Source organism: Struthio camelus, chromosome 4, assembly GCF_040807025.1.
Source record: "Struthio camelus isolate bStrCam1 chromosome 4, bStrCam1.hap1, whole genome shotgun sequence".
Taxonomy (NCBI): Eukaryota; Metazoa; Chordata; class Aves; order Struthioniformes; family Struthionidae; genus Struthio; species Struthio camelus.
In genome coordinates, this window is record NC_090945.1 from 55,661,900 (window position 1) to 55,675,117 (window position 13,218).

At 37.6% G+C, this 13,218-nt stretch overlaps 1 protein-coding gene across 4 annotated transcripts in view; it reads left to right on the forward strand.

Moving 5' to 3' along the window:
- Positions 1 to 666: 666 nt before the first annotated feature.
- Positions 667 to 13,218, forward strand: part of DLC1 (DLC1 Rho GTPase activating protein) — a 233,323-nt gene continuing 220,771 nt past the window's right edge. Inside the window, exons 1-2 of one of the 4 annotated variants that reach the window (XM_068942800.1) lie at positions 1,644 to 2,058; positions 12,800 to 12,875. The gene's annotated coding sequence lies outside the window, so the exon portion shown is untranslated. Of the gene's footprint in view, positions 907 to 1,441; positions 2,059 to 12,799; positions 12,876 to 13,218 lie in introns of those variants that run through there. The other 3 variants (XM_068942801.1, XM_009665886.2, XM_068942799.1) reach the window with 3 other exon arrangements.

A 13,218-nucleotide genomic window follows, 5' to 3' on the forward strand; every position in this document is an offset into this window, starting at 1 on the left:
TGCTTTTAGAATAAATATCTTGTCCCACTTGTTAGACCCACAAAGGAAGTGCTAAATGGAGACTCTCCAGTCACGAATTGTTCAGGCATTGCTTTCTGTGGTGCATACGATATGTCCTACTGCACGTCTCCAGCTCCTTCCTGAGACCAGGCAAAGGCCAAAGATCAATCAGTGATCTGATTGGTAGTGGTAAAATCACTTACTCATAGAAATAATTAATGAAAAGAGTTTGAAGTGGATGAATGCATCACCAGGAGGTAAATGATGTTTGACTGACCTACCTGAGAAGATAATTAAAGTTAGTAACAATACTTCTCTCTTTTATTAAAGAAAAAGAAAGAAAAAAAAAGAGTTAGTTTCATCCTATAGTTTGGAAATCATATATGTGGTCGTTACTGCTGTGATTCACATTACCAAAATGAAATAAAATTTGAGTAAATTATTTCCCTGAATATGAGACCGTGACTAAAGATGTAAATTTTTTGTGTTTCTCAGTAATTTTTGTTACATGAATAGCTAACACTTATTATTAATTGATATGCTAATTAAAGCCATACTAGTGATTTCCATAGCTTACTCTCAAACTTCTGCAGAGCTGTCCGTCTGGTTTTAATCAAAACCAAATGGTAATACAAGTTCTCAGGCTGGAACAGCTAAGAGGAAGTCATTCAGAGGAGGCAGAAGAAAGAGAAAAGATAAACAGATGATATTCACAAAATTTGTATAGCGCAAAGGATGTAGATGCTGTAGGTTACTCTGGAGACGTGATTCAGGCACCCTGTCAAACTGGAACGAAGTATTTACAAGTGTTTTATGTCAGCAAAATACTAATATGATCAAGATGGAGTCTGTCCTTTTGCTTTTGCAGAGCTGGATTTGTGTGACTCTGGAGGATTCTCAGAAGAGGTAAAGCAACATATACCATTGCCTGTAATACCACTGCATTTAAACTGTAACGTTCATTTTCTGGGATCTAACTGATTCTCCTGAGTAAGGATACACTTTTAGCATGCACGTGTACAGGGTATCTAGCTAACTGTGTGTGTTTCCTGGTCAGAACAGCGTTAGACCCTTTGTAAATGTGATGTGTTAATTAAATTCAAGCAAAGTTGTTCTCTGCCTGTTGCTTGCTACTTAATAGTAAGAAAGATCAGACGTTTCAGAGATGATCTCCTGTTTTTCCCGGGTGACTGTTACCTTTGCATGAATATTAGAGATGTATAAAATAATTGGGGGGAGGGGAGGAGGGTAAACACCAGGGAGGAATTTGAAAAAACTTTTACATTATGTAAAATAATAATATAATAATTTGACAGAAATGCCTCAGTAGTGGACTAAAACAAATACTCAGTCTTGCCGTCTGTTTTCTATTTTTTCCCCTCACTATGCGCTCTCTCCCTTTCTCTCTCCCTTTCTCTCTCTCTCTCTCTCACACACACACACACACACACACACACACACACACACACACACATACACATACACACACCCGCACGCGCTCGCGCACACACACACACACACGCATGCACGGTCTCTCTCTCTTTCCCTCACCCTCTCTCTCAAAGGCAGGAAATACTTTTCAGGCAATCTGGGCCTGGTTGTTGAGGCCCCTTTCACAAAACATCAGTCTGAATTTAGTAGACAGAAGTCACTGGGAGAAGCTTGACAGAATCGCGCTTAGTTAAGGCTCCCTCCAGCTGCAGAGGGTGTTTTTGTTAGAATCACACATTGGGCAAAACCGCTTAGAACAGAGCAATGATCTCAGTAACGAAATCTGAACTTTTTGCTAGTAGAAGCTAAATGGGACTGGGTTCTTTTGTTTGTTTGCTCCTTCGTTTTGTTTTTTTGACCAAAGATTTTAGGGAGGGCGTGTTCGGCTCCACGTTCTCTTCATCTAGGTAAGGCTGTCTTGGAATCTTTCTATACTTAAAAATACCCCAAAATACCAAAAAAAAAAAAAAAGGAAACAAGAAAAAAAAAAGAAAGAAGCAGCAAAGAAACAAGCAGTATCCAGCACTGGAGCTTTCTGCGTTCAGGATCTCAGCATTAAAACTGGAGGTAAAAAAAAAAAAGAAAACTAAAAATGTACATTTAGCTGTAGACTGTCTGCCAACTCTGTTTATCAAAACGCGTCAGATCTATAACAGTCTTGTGCATTTTATTTCATCTTTTAAAAGTATGCTTGATATGCTGAACTTTGTTTATGTGCATTCATATATAAATAGAGCTGCATGGTCTTGCTTGCATTTTTTTTTTGAATGGACATTAAATAGAAAAGCTAGAAGTGTGAATGATCTCTTTTTTCACCTCATCTGCCAACAGGGAGGGCATTTAGGGCTAGGTTTTCTTTCCCCCCTACCTTCCCTTCCTTTCCCTCTAGCAGTAATGATGAGAAGGAGAGCTTTAGATAGATATATCAGTGATAGCTCTGCTGGGCTTGGTCTCTAGCTTTTTCTGAGAACAGCCCTAGATGAAGTCTGTGGTTTAGCTGACAATACAATCTTACATATATACGCTCTGTATATGAAAATCCAAGGTATACTTCTTGGTGTTAGCTAAACTAGGTTATTTTTAGTAATCTGTAATTAGATACACAGTTTTTGTGGTGTGCTATGCTTTCATTTAGAAGAGGAAAAGCAACATTCGGTAAATATCAGCTGTGACTGTATTTTTCATTGAAAACACATGAATTTCCTCAAAGGCTTTTTCTTCATCCAGTTAGTTAAAATAATAAGAATCTGCTATTAACGAGTTTAGATGGAAATTCAGAGTATTATCTCTAACTGATATGTGAATGGAGCAGCTGCTATTTTATATAAAGTTGATGATTTAATTATTAAGTCACTATGGGCATCAGAAGCATTTTTCATGGCAATTTATATAGTATCCCTTTGTCTTCCTGAAACTGACAGTTATCACATATAAGTAATGTGAGAGCTGCTTTCGTGTTGCTGTGCATCATTAAGGCTCTGTATAGTTATTGGCCAGTTAGGTAACGAAACAGGAGTCATCAGTTCAAATATGTTGGAGAGAATTTCCAGTTGTTTTTAGCTGTGCTTTTACTAAATGTTGTTGCAAAACGATTGGTGAGTAACGAAATAACTTTGTGGTGTGAAAGGAAGTGAAGGACCAGTAAATGCTCCCAAACGGGGTGAAATCTCTCCTTTGCAATAGGTTGAGAATTGCATGCTGTACTGCCCAACCCATTCGGGCAGGAGAAACTCTTCATGGTCGTCAGCAGCTCTGGGGTGTGAAGAGCATGGGTCTGAAGGGGACAGAGACCAGCTGGTAGGCAGCATGTCACCTGCTTATCTTGTGGGGTGAATGTTAAAGTAGCACTTGCTGGTTCATTTCTGGACCGCCCTCTCCAGTTCTGTGCCCTGAACCTGGAGGGCTGGGACAGGAAGGCGGTGGGACGGAGAAGTTGAGAGAGAAATCTGAACGCCTGAGTCTCTGCGTCATCCGCATGAAATTTGTGCTGGAACTTTGATGTCTCAAGGGATTTAGCTTTAGTGCCTTTTACTGCACGGCGTTCCCGTTCTTGCCCCCACAAGTATGCGTATATATACTTAGTATTATCCGTTAGTCTAGAGAAGAGAAAATATCAAATGATAAAAATAATTTTTCTGTGTCAAGGGGCGCCTTCTTCTGCAGCACTGTCTTCTGGGTTTTCAGGGGTATAATGACCTCATGTGACCTCACTTGCAAATGAAGGTACACACCTCAGACAGTTGAGGTATGGCATAGACAGCAGAATAAAACCCAGAAAATATGTTCTTATTTTAACCTGAAGCTTCTTACAAGCCGTAAGGAAAAAGTAACACAGATAAAGCTGCCTTATTTTCCTTTAGAAGGTTTATTTAAAAGTGCTGAAGAGAAATCTCTGTTACTTTTCAATTTCTGGTTCTACTTGAATCTAATTTATTTGTTATGCTATTGTGTTTCCTTAGATATTATTCAAGAAAATTCATAGAAAGCTTATTGTCTAAAAAAAAATTGAAAATTATTTTGTAGATATATAGCAATACTGAACGTGGAAAAGGAGAAGCATACAATCTAACACTGAGTGTATAGTTTTTGACCTTGCTCTGTTCCGTTTAAAATGTTTATGTACTTAATTTGAAATGCACCAATATACCCAAACAAGTTATATCAGATGACTCCTATGAACAGTTAATCACATGAATTAGTATCTGCAGCTGGCAGGAAAATTAATACAAGTGGTTACATTCATATGATGGAAATAATGCAAATAGATCCCCTTCACCATAAAATTATGTCCCTGCAAACTCCTCTCTTCTTTTGAACTTTGTACCTAGTGAACTCCATGTTAAATTCCATAATCAGAGCACTTGAATGAAATAAGTTGGAGGATCTGGGACTAAATTAATTAAGACCTTTGTGACACAAAGCAAAACTTATTTCCTCCTAAAGAAAATGAGGATCAGAGATATAGTGGGTTGGGGTGGGCAGTTTTTGTGTAGACAGGGTTTGTACTGATTGTTTTAAATTGCTGAAGGTACACAAATATACAAAATATCCAAAAATATATTTTAGGTGCTGGAACAATAGAGAGATGCTCAGTTCAGCATTTTAATAAGTCTCAAGAGTTGATTCATTATTATTTTTTGTCAGAAGTATTACGCTGAATTTTATAGCAGATTTTTCTTCTGTGCTTAATAAGAGTTTTGTTGCTGAAAAGTATCCCCCTTGATATAAAGCTTCCCTGAGGAGGGCAGTAGCAGGAGGAAGAGAGATTTTTGAGCAGTTTTCTCTTTTCTCAGATATATTTTAGAACATTGTCCTTTTTTGTTTTAGTCATCTGGTTCCATTTTCTGTTTGTTTGTCTGGAGAAAAATTAGAAGATGGCTTTTATGATTTTCTGTTCCTTTTACAAAAGACAAAGGAGGAAAAAAACATAAAAACAGAGCAACACAGGGGTAGGAGAAATTGAAACAGCGTAGCAGGAAGAGATATGTCTTGTTTTCTTTAATTAATGGATGTCCTAGAATCATAGAATCAGATAGGTTGGATGGGGCCTTTGGTGATCATCTACTCCAGCCCCCTGCTCAAAGTGGGGCCAGCTACAGCAGGTTGCTCAGGGCCATGTCCAGTTGGATTTTGAGCATCTCCAAGGATGGAGATGAATATGAATACTGAGTAAGGGCTTGAAGCTTGGCTGTATACATAGGTTTATTTTATGCCTAAGTAGATACATGCACATATGCATGCATGTATATATATGCACACACATATATTTGTTGTTGCAGAGCAGGATTAAGTAACTTAATAATAATAAGCAGCATTATTCTCTTTTTCCCATAAGTCAGCATGAAACAACATTGGAGGATTCTGAACTATTTCACTGTAAGAACAAGATTTACAAAAGGGGTTACAGCTATAAGAGTGAGAAATAGACCCTATTTTGCTCAAGGGAATTAGTGTACACAAATGATCAGGTGTCATAGCTCCAATCCCAGTAGAAATTATTATTTATAGACAGGAAATTCTGATGAACTTTCAGGCTCAAATTTCTGACTATATAAAAGTTATTCATCAAAATTATTCCCCAAACCAAATGTATATAGATTTTTCACATGCAGATCCTATGAATAAAGGATTGTGATTGTGATTCTTTTGGAACAAAATACCAATAATGAATTTGGATGTGTTTTTTGGATTTTTGGCTGAACTTTGAGATTTTTTGCTGTTTCATCTTTCACCATTGATGTTTGTTGATGCTGATGATTTTAAAAACTACTTATTTTAAGTACAATGTTTTGGTAGAGAATTTCAAATCCACTATTGCCATAATTGCTTGTTTCTCTTGCATGAGGGAAATATCTTCTGTTGAAATTAGAAGTACCTGATGTTTTTTGTTTGGCATATTGTACATCAGCCACTGAACACAAATATAGAGGTCTGCCTTAGACAGTATGTACCTACATTAAAAACCAATTTAACTCATACGATGTATTCTTTATTTTTAGTCCTTACCTCTCGCTAGGCTCTTCTGTCTCTTACTTTGATTTGTGATTTTTCTCATTTTGCTGTTTTACTATATCTTGTGTCAAAATCAAGTTGGATTAGATCAAATATCCTTGAACTTCAGGACAGTCTGAAGTTTGTAAACAACTTCTTTTTCCTCTGAGTCTCTGGTTCTTCTCCCATCCTGGAGCTTTTTCTCTATCAGCTCTAGGCTTTCCAGGGTAGATACTGTGTCTTACCAGTGAGAGTTCTGTATAGTCTTGTTACAGTAGACCCTTATCAGTGACAAATAGTCTTTAATATTAGGATAAATGAATGTTCCAGTTTGAACATCACTGTACTTGTGGAGTTTGACTTATGGTCCAAATTTCACTGTGAATTAGGAGGAGTCAGCGGTGAGATTCAAAAAGAAAATAACCTCATTAGACTGGGAAGTGAGTAAAATTTAGAATTTTATGGAGTATTATGGCAAAGTATTGTTCTGCTCAGGGAACCAAGAGAAAATGGAAGAAGGAGATATAACCAGAATGAAATTTGCCTAGCCAAAGGAGCTGGGGTTGTATTATTATAGCTATATTACTGCAGATTATTAAAGAGTGCCTAACAACCTCAAGTTTGCTATTAGTATTTTGCCCAGGCTGCCACAAAATATTAAGCTGTTTTCCTCTCCTCCTGAATTTTGTCCTTCAAGATACAGGTGTGTAAGGGACACCGAAGACGTGCTTTGGATTCCTTGATTCTCTCTGGAGCGTTGAACCAAGTCCTGAGAGGCTCCACTAATGGAAAGCCTCAGTGCTAGAGTCATTGCACAGTGGAGCCACTTCAAAGCATGTGGCTGAACGGCAGTCAGTGGCCATTTGTTGTCAGCTGCTAAATGGCAGATACCCCTTTTTGTTTTGCTTGAATTGTTGATCTTCAGATAATGCCCTTTCCCACAGAGAGATGGCAGCTATCAGTAATAAAGCGCTAAAACAAGAAGCTTTTGCCGAAAGGATGGTCTCAAAGAGTTATATCCTCCCTAGTAGAAGCTGTACTTGGAGAATTCCACCTGCAGAGACAGATTCACCTTCTAGTTTAATGCAGTACTTACATGCAGGAGCGTCAGTGCCTTCCTAACATCTTCTAATCCCACTCAGCCTCAGCTCAGTTTTATAGATAGCTAAGGGTTTTTCAACAGTTCTCACATGTCTTATGAGCATTGGCAGCTGGTAGGAAAGAGACCCAAATTAGTTTTCGCAAGGAGGGAGGATTTCTGTATAAGCTCTAGAGTCATCTATTCTGTTTTTTCCTAGTATATGTCCTCAGAAGCAATAATTTCTGGGGTTGGGTACGTCTTCCCAGGCAGGCTATAGGTGCTGTGGAATAGAGGGTTATCATCATCATCCTATTGAGAGACCAGCTGATCAGGATGGAGTTGTGGTGTTGCTGGAAGATGTTGTGGAGAAGGTCAGAGTGATTAGGATGGGGCGTGTAATAAATTTTTACTTTCCCTTCCTTGAAGGAAGTGGGACTTTTTAGGCCTTCCAGTGCATTTACAAAATACTCTAGTATGTACTGCAAGTAATTTCTCTTTCTCTAGTTTCAGAAAAATACCTGGTACAGCAGTCCTTTTGATTAATGTTTGCTTTTGACATCTTCAGCTGCATTCCAGAAAATATTTGCCCAGCTTGCTCTCATCACTTTTTTCAGTTGCATTAGAATGGAATTCCAAGTGACAGTTATTGGCTCATTCCTACCAAAAAGCACAGCCATTTTAGTAATCGCTCTCTCTAGACTCTTGATGATAAAGTATTTGTCTTTATAGACGGGACAAAATCATTTTCCACTCTCCATGTATGCGTAGTTATGCATAATAGCGTCAAAGATACCTTTTAGTCCCATCTACACCAGCAATAAAATCGTGCCCCCTGCTTTTCTAGGAAGGGGACTGGTTGCCAAAAGTCATTGTCCATTGTGCTTCGGATTTCATCGTTCATGGCTATAATGAGCACCAGCAATGGTTCTTTAAACGGAAAAACTGCATTAGAAACTTAAATCTAAAAGGATCAGGAATACAATATAGTTAATTTATATTGTTTTCAAAAGGACCTCCTGTAGCTAGAAAATTAGTTTTTTACTATAGCTGGCTAGAAAATGGAGTTTCTGCCATCATGAAGAATTTGAGCTTTGGGAAAAAAATTGTCCTAATCAGGACTAAATATAATAGTTTTCTGGTTTGCCATATCTTATGGGATGGTTGTTTTTTATTTCAGTTCTTCTTATAAAGAGTCTTCCAGTCAATGGTGTGGGCAGCGGTAGGGAATCTGCCAGAGCTGCTATTTGGTCTCTTTGCCAGGGGAGGAGGGCAGGAAAGTTTTCGAGAGAGGATTGGGGGTGGGGGAGGGAAGCAGAGATGAAAACACAAAACTGCAATTTTCTTACAGAAGATTTCAGTTTTTTAAAAAGGGAAGTTTTCCATTAGGGAAAGAAAAACCTATGCAAACAGAAGAGTCCAAACCTTTACACTTTGGATTGTTTTTCTTCACTCCAGAGCAATAAGCTAGATATATTGTGTTGAAATCAAGGTGGAATAATATCTTTCACACTGCTAGACTTGGAAGGGCAGCAGACTTACAGATCAATTTTGCTTGGGTATCATGGAGCAGATTTTCTTCTTCTGAAAAAAATGTATGCTAGAAGTGCTGTTCATTTCAATGCTTCTAGATTTAAACCTCTTAGTTTCCTAAAGGAAACTTATAATTTGATGGCTGTTGTCACTCTGAAATGATGCTCTAGCAAAGGTGATGGAGGACACTCAGTTATCATAACATCTAATAAAATTAAATGTCGATCAGTAATATATTAAAACATCATTAACAAGATCACTAATGAAATTAATTTTTAAACACTTTAAAAATGACTATTTCTCTCTTTTATTGACTCTTCATCAATGCCAAATAGTACAAAAATATGAAGTTAGGTTGGGTATTTTAAATTACATCTTTTAAATTGATTTTAATTTGATAATTAAATTGAGTGTAAATAATATAAATCTGAAGTAAGCTTGGATAAACGTGGATCAGTTTGGATCCTGTTATTTCCCCTTCCTCCTCTCTGAGATGAGGCTCAACACTGGAAGTGAACCAAATATAAGTAAAATGAAGCTAAAACCCAGTGTAATCACGTGCTGGCTATAAGTAAAGGCCTTCTTTATATGATGATGAGAACGGGTAATATGCTTCATTTTGAAGAACAGCAGAAAAGGAAGCAACTCAACGTTGTTTTATGTTCTCTAACAACAAACCAAGGCATATTGACAAAAGTTTAGTTTCATATCTTAGAAACCAGTAATATTTGCCCAAAACAAGCACAACTTTGGATGTATCTGAATGAACAGCTTGCCAACTTCTCTTTACAGTTTGGGGCGTGTGATTTATTGAGATCTTTAATACTGCTGGACAGTATTGCAATTATTGTGATATGTTAACTGTCTTTTAAAGAAAGGATTTAAACAACCCTAACAGTATTATACATTTTCACTGACAGTAGCCTGTAATAGCATATCTGACAGAGGTCAGAAACTAGGAAGGAGAGTATGGAATAACTTCCTAAGGGGATAATGAAACTTCCCCACAAGGAAGAGAAAATACCAAGTCACAAGGGTGACTATAGGTACATGGCACATGTGTGATTTTTCTTCTGTTAGAAATCATGAACTTTTTGCTGTTCATTACCACTTCTATTTCTTTACACACACAAGCAAAATAGCCATGTTTCTTATGCAGAAGGAATAGAGGTAGAATGTTTTAAGGAATACCTTTCTGTTTTAATATTTCTGCTTGATATTTCTACTTTGATGCTCTACAAGTTTCTGTAGTATGAGACACAGTGAATAAATGATCCCTGGTCTCCTTCTCCATGATAGTCAGGATTTTTATATGCCTCTAAATCTTCTCTTTCCCAGGAAGAAAACCTTGATCTGTTTCACTGGGGCTCAGATAGAAGTTGCACCATACTTTTCATCATCATTATTGCTTTTTGCTACACCTTTTCTTACTCTGCTACTCTTTCGGAGATGAAATGAACATAACTGCATACAGTGTTCGGTTCATGGCATAACAGGGACTTGGAAAACATCACTCTGCCACTTTATGCTCCCTCTCTGTTTTTCCTACTACGCTGCATACTTTCTAACTGTCACTGGGCTTAAAATTCAGTTCCAGATAACTAGCCACAGGGATTCTAAAATCTTTTTTCTGATTGGTAGGATAATTTAAAGAGCATTATTATGCATGTATAGTTAAGTGTTATTTTTTCCTATCTGCATTTCATTATATTTATCGACATGGAATTTCATCGGTGTTTTCATCTGCTGGCTATTCACTACAGTTACGTTCCTGTGCAACTCTTCAGTCAATTTTCCAAACAAATGGTAATGTACCATTAACAAACTTTGCCATTTCCCTTCTTTCCCCCTTCTGAGTCAGCTAAAAAGCACAGATTCCAATAACTATTGTTGAGAATTTATTAATAATCTCCCTCCTTGTAAAAACGACTATTTGCTCTCTCCTTTTGTTTTCTATTTTACTCTTTTTTTTTTTTAATGTCAATTCTTTAGTAATGTTTTAGCCAATTTATAGCGAATGGAGCTCAGACTTGCAAGCATATAGTTCAGGACCCAGTGGGGTGTGTTAGATTTGATTTTAAAACCAGCTTTGGCACATCCTCCCACTGCTACTCCCAGGAGTCAGCACCCCAAGGCTGAGCACGCTGGGTGATTCCCCTGGTCCTCCTACCTTCTCACTGTGAGAAGATACCACCCATAAAGCTTAGTAAGCTTAGTAGATTTCTGGGCCAAAATTCCCTCTGTTTGCTGCCCTTCTTCTTGATCAGAGGAAAAAAAAGTGGAAAAAGAGTCTCTCTCACGCCCTAGAATTCTTGTGCTTCCCACACCTACCCTTAGCCCAGTTCAGGACCCCCTTCTGGTTCTCTTCCTCCATGTGCAAATCCTATCTCTGACTCAAAAGGCATTTGCTATTAATTTGGTAAAACGTCCATCTTGCAGTTCTCCAGACCTCCCTTTTCTGCCTTGCAGGCACCACAGCTGTCCCCTTCCGTTCCTCGTACCTGGAGCCTAACTTAGGGTATATATCATACTTGCAAGTTCACTGATTTCTCATTTGAGTGTTGTTATTTGATCCTACCAGTTTGTTCCCATTCACTTTATTTTCTTGTTCTGAAACATCTTCTAATTGGTATTTCAATCTGAGTCGGTTCCTCAGACCTACCAGAGGGATATTATCGTTTGTAGTTTCTTTTTTGTTTGATCTATGGCTGACAGGAATTGGGGAATTGTGCTGAAATAGTCTTTGCTTTAAACTCTATGTTATAGGGTAAGTACTGGTAGGAATGGTAATATGTTGCAATTAACTTTTACCTTTCTAATAAATATTACTGTCAAAGCCACACTGTTCAGTGCAGTGCATCTTTCTGAATACTGAAAGTACAGTGCAGTAGCATTTTTGATACTACTGTTTGAGAGGGTTTTCTAACATGTTTTTATGTTACCTGTTATTTTCAAGTATTTTGACAGAAACTGAGGCGCGAGAATAATTGAGGAAAAACTTTTTGTTATGGTTCATATGAGAGAATGTAATACTCATGTTGCATAGAATATGCATAGCAGTATTTCAGTAAAGAAATGGAATCGTTATTCTCCATAAAATAAGAGAGATGTATTTTGTCAGTAACTTACTTATTCTATTTCCTTCAGAAATCTTTCAGGATTTGCACTTGTTATGGGACTAGAGCATCACTAAAAGCTCAGCCTATGGCTTGTACTAATCCTGAATAATGCACTGTGTCATTCAGTTCTTACCACCTAACACTGTATTATAAATACATTCAGAAACTCTCCATATCTGTCAGGCTTTGTACACACCAGAGAATTCAAACACTGGAAAACTTCCGTTTGGATAATTTTGTTTGATACAAACCGTTAGAAGAATTTGTATTATTTCACAGGTGACAGCAACTTCTTTTAGGTTTCTGAGACAAAATGCAGTCCTAAGCTTATTGATTTATTTGGGTTCTTTAAAGTGATTTTTAAAGGGGTAATTTATTTCCAGTGTACCAGAGTCAGTGTACCAGAGTCCGGTTAGTTTTAGCGCAAGCAGGACTTCTTCAGTTTTTTTGAAAAATGTGCATATGAATAGTATTTATATAAAAGTGGAAAAAAATAGAAGTGTGTAAAAAGTATGCAAAAGCGTGCTTTGCATGCTTTCCCAGGGACCCAGCTCTTCTCCTGTTGGAGCCAGTGGGACCTGGGCAATGGGTTTCAGTCTGAGTATTAATTACTTAGCACTTTTCAGTGGTACATGAAGACTGTACTTCTCTTTCTGTCCACTGATTCTTGGGTGAAGATAAAACAGTAGGAGACTCCTCAAAGAAAATGACAGTTGCTTTGTGAAAAGACAGTATGGAGCTATGCCTGTGTTTTTCTGTGCAAAAATCAGCAATAGGTATGTGACTGGTCTGTGTACACGTTTTTATACGTGCAATACACACTCATGCAAACCTCACTGTTAAAACTGACGTGAAAGATTTCATGTTTTCATTCTGAAGACACACTTGTTTTGAAAGTACATATGTCTGTTCTAATTTTTTAGAATAAAGTTGTAAATATTTTCAAAACAGTTATTAATTCAAACAGCTCTTAGTATCTGCTCCTACATGATTATCTTTTTCATATAAGAGAAGTTAGGAGAATTTGCACCTAGGTGTTTACTAGATGAATACCCTACAACAAACAATCCTTATATTTCTATTCCAGGCCATCAAGGTTTAGAGTGGTCTATGCACATGCCCTACGTACATAAAAGGCTATTTAAGTAGAAGCTGCAGACAAGGTGAGGCTCCACGTCAGTGAAAGGCAGAGGATGGTGTATACGCAGGAACTCGGACAAGGAAGGACTGTACATTCTACAACGGGAGATATTTTAAAATAACTAGCTGAGTGGAGATCTAGAGGCTTATGTTTTATCTCAGATTATTTGTAAACAACATTCTGTGTCAAAGCTTGGTATGAAGTTAGCAAGAGAGCTGAATGGCAGCCAGACCAGGAAGATGAGGGATGAGTTTATAGGAAACAGACCCCATTTACTCAGACTTCCTTAAACAAAGTTTGCTGGCTGGGGTCACAGACCAACGAAGATAAAATAATGATAACAAAATAAATGTTTCTGCTTGATC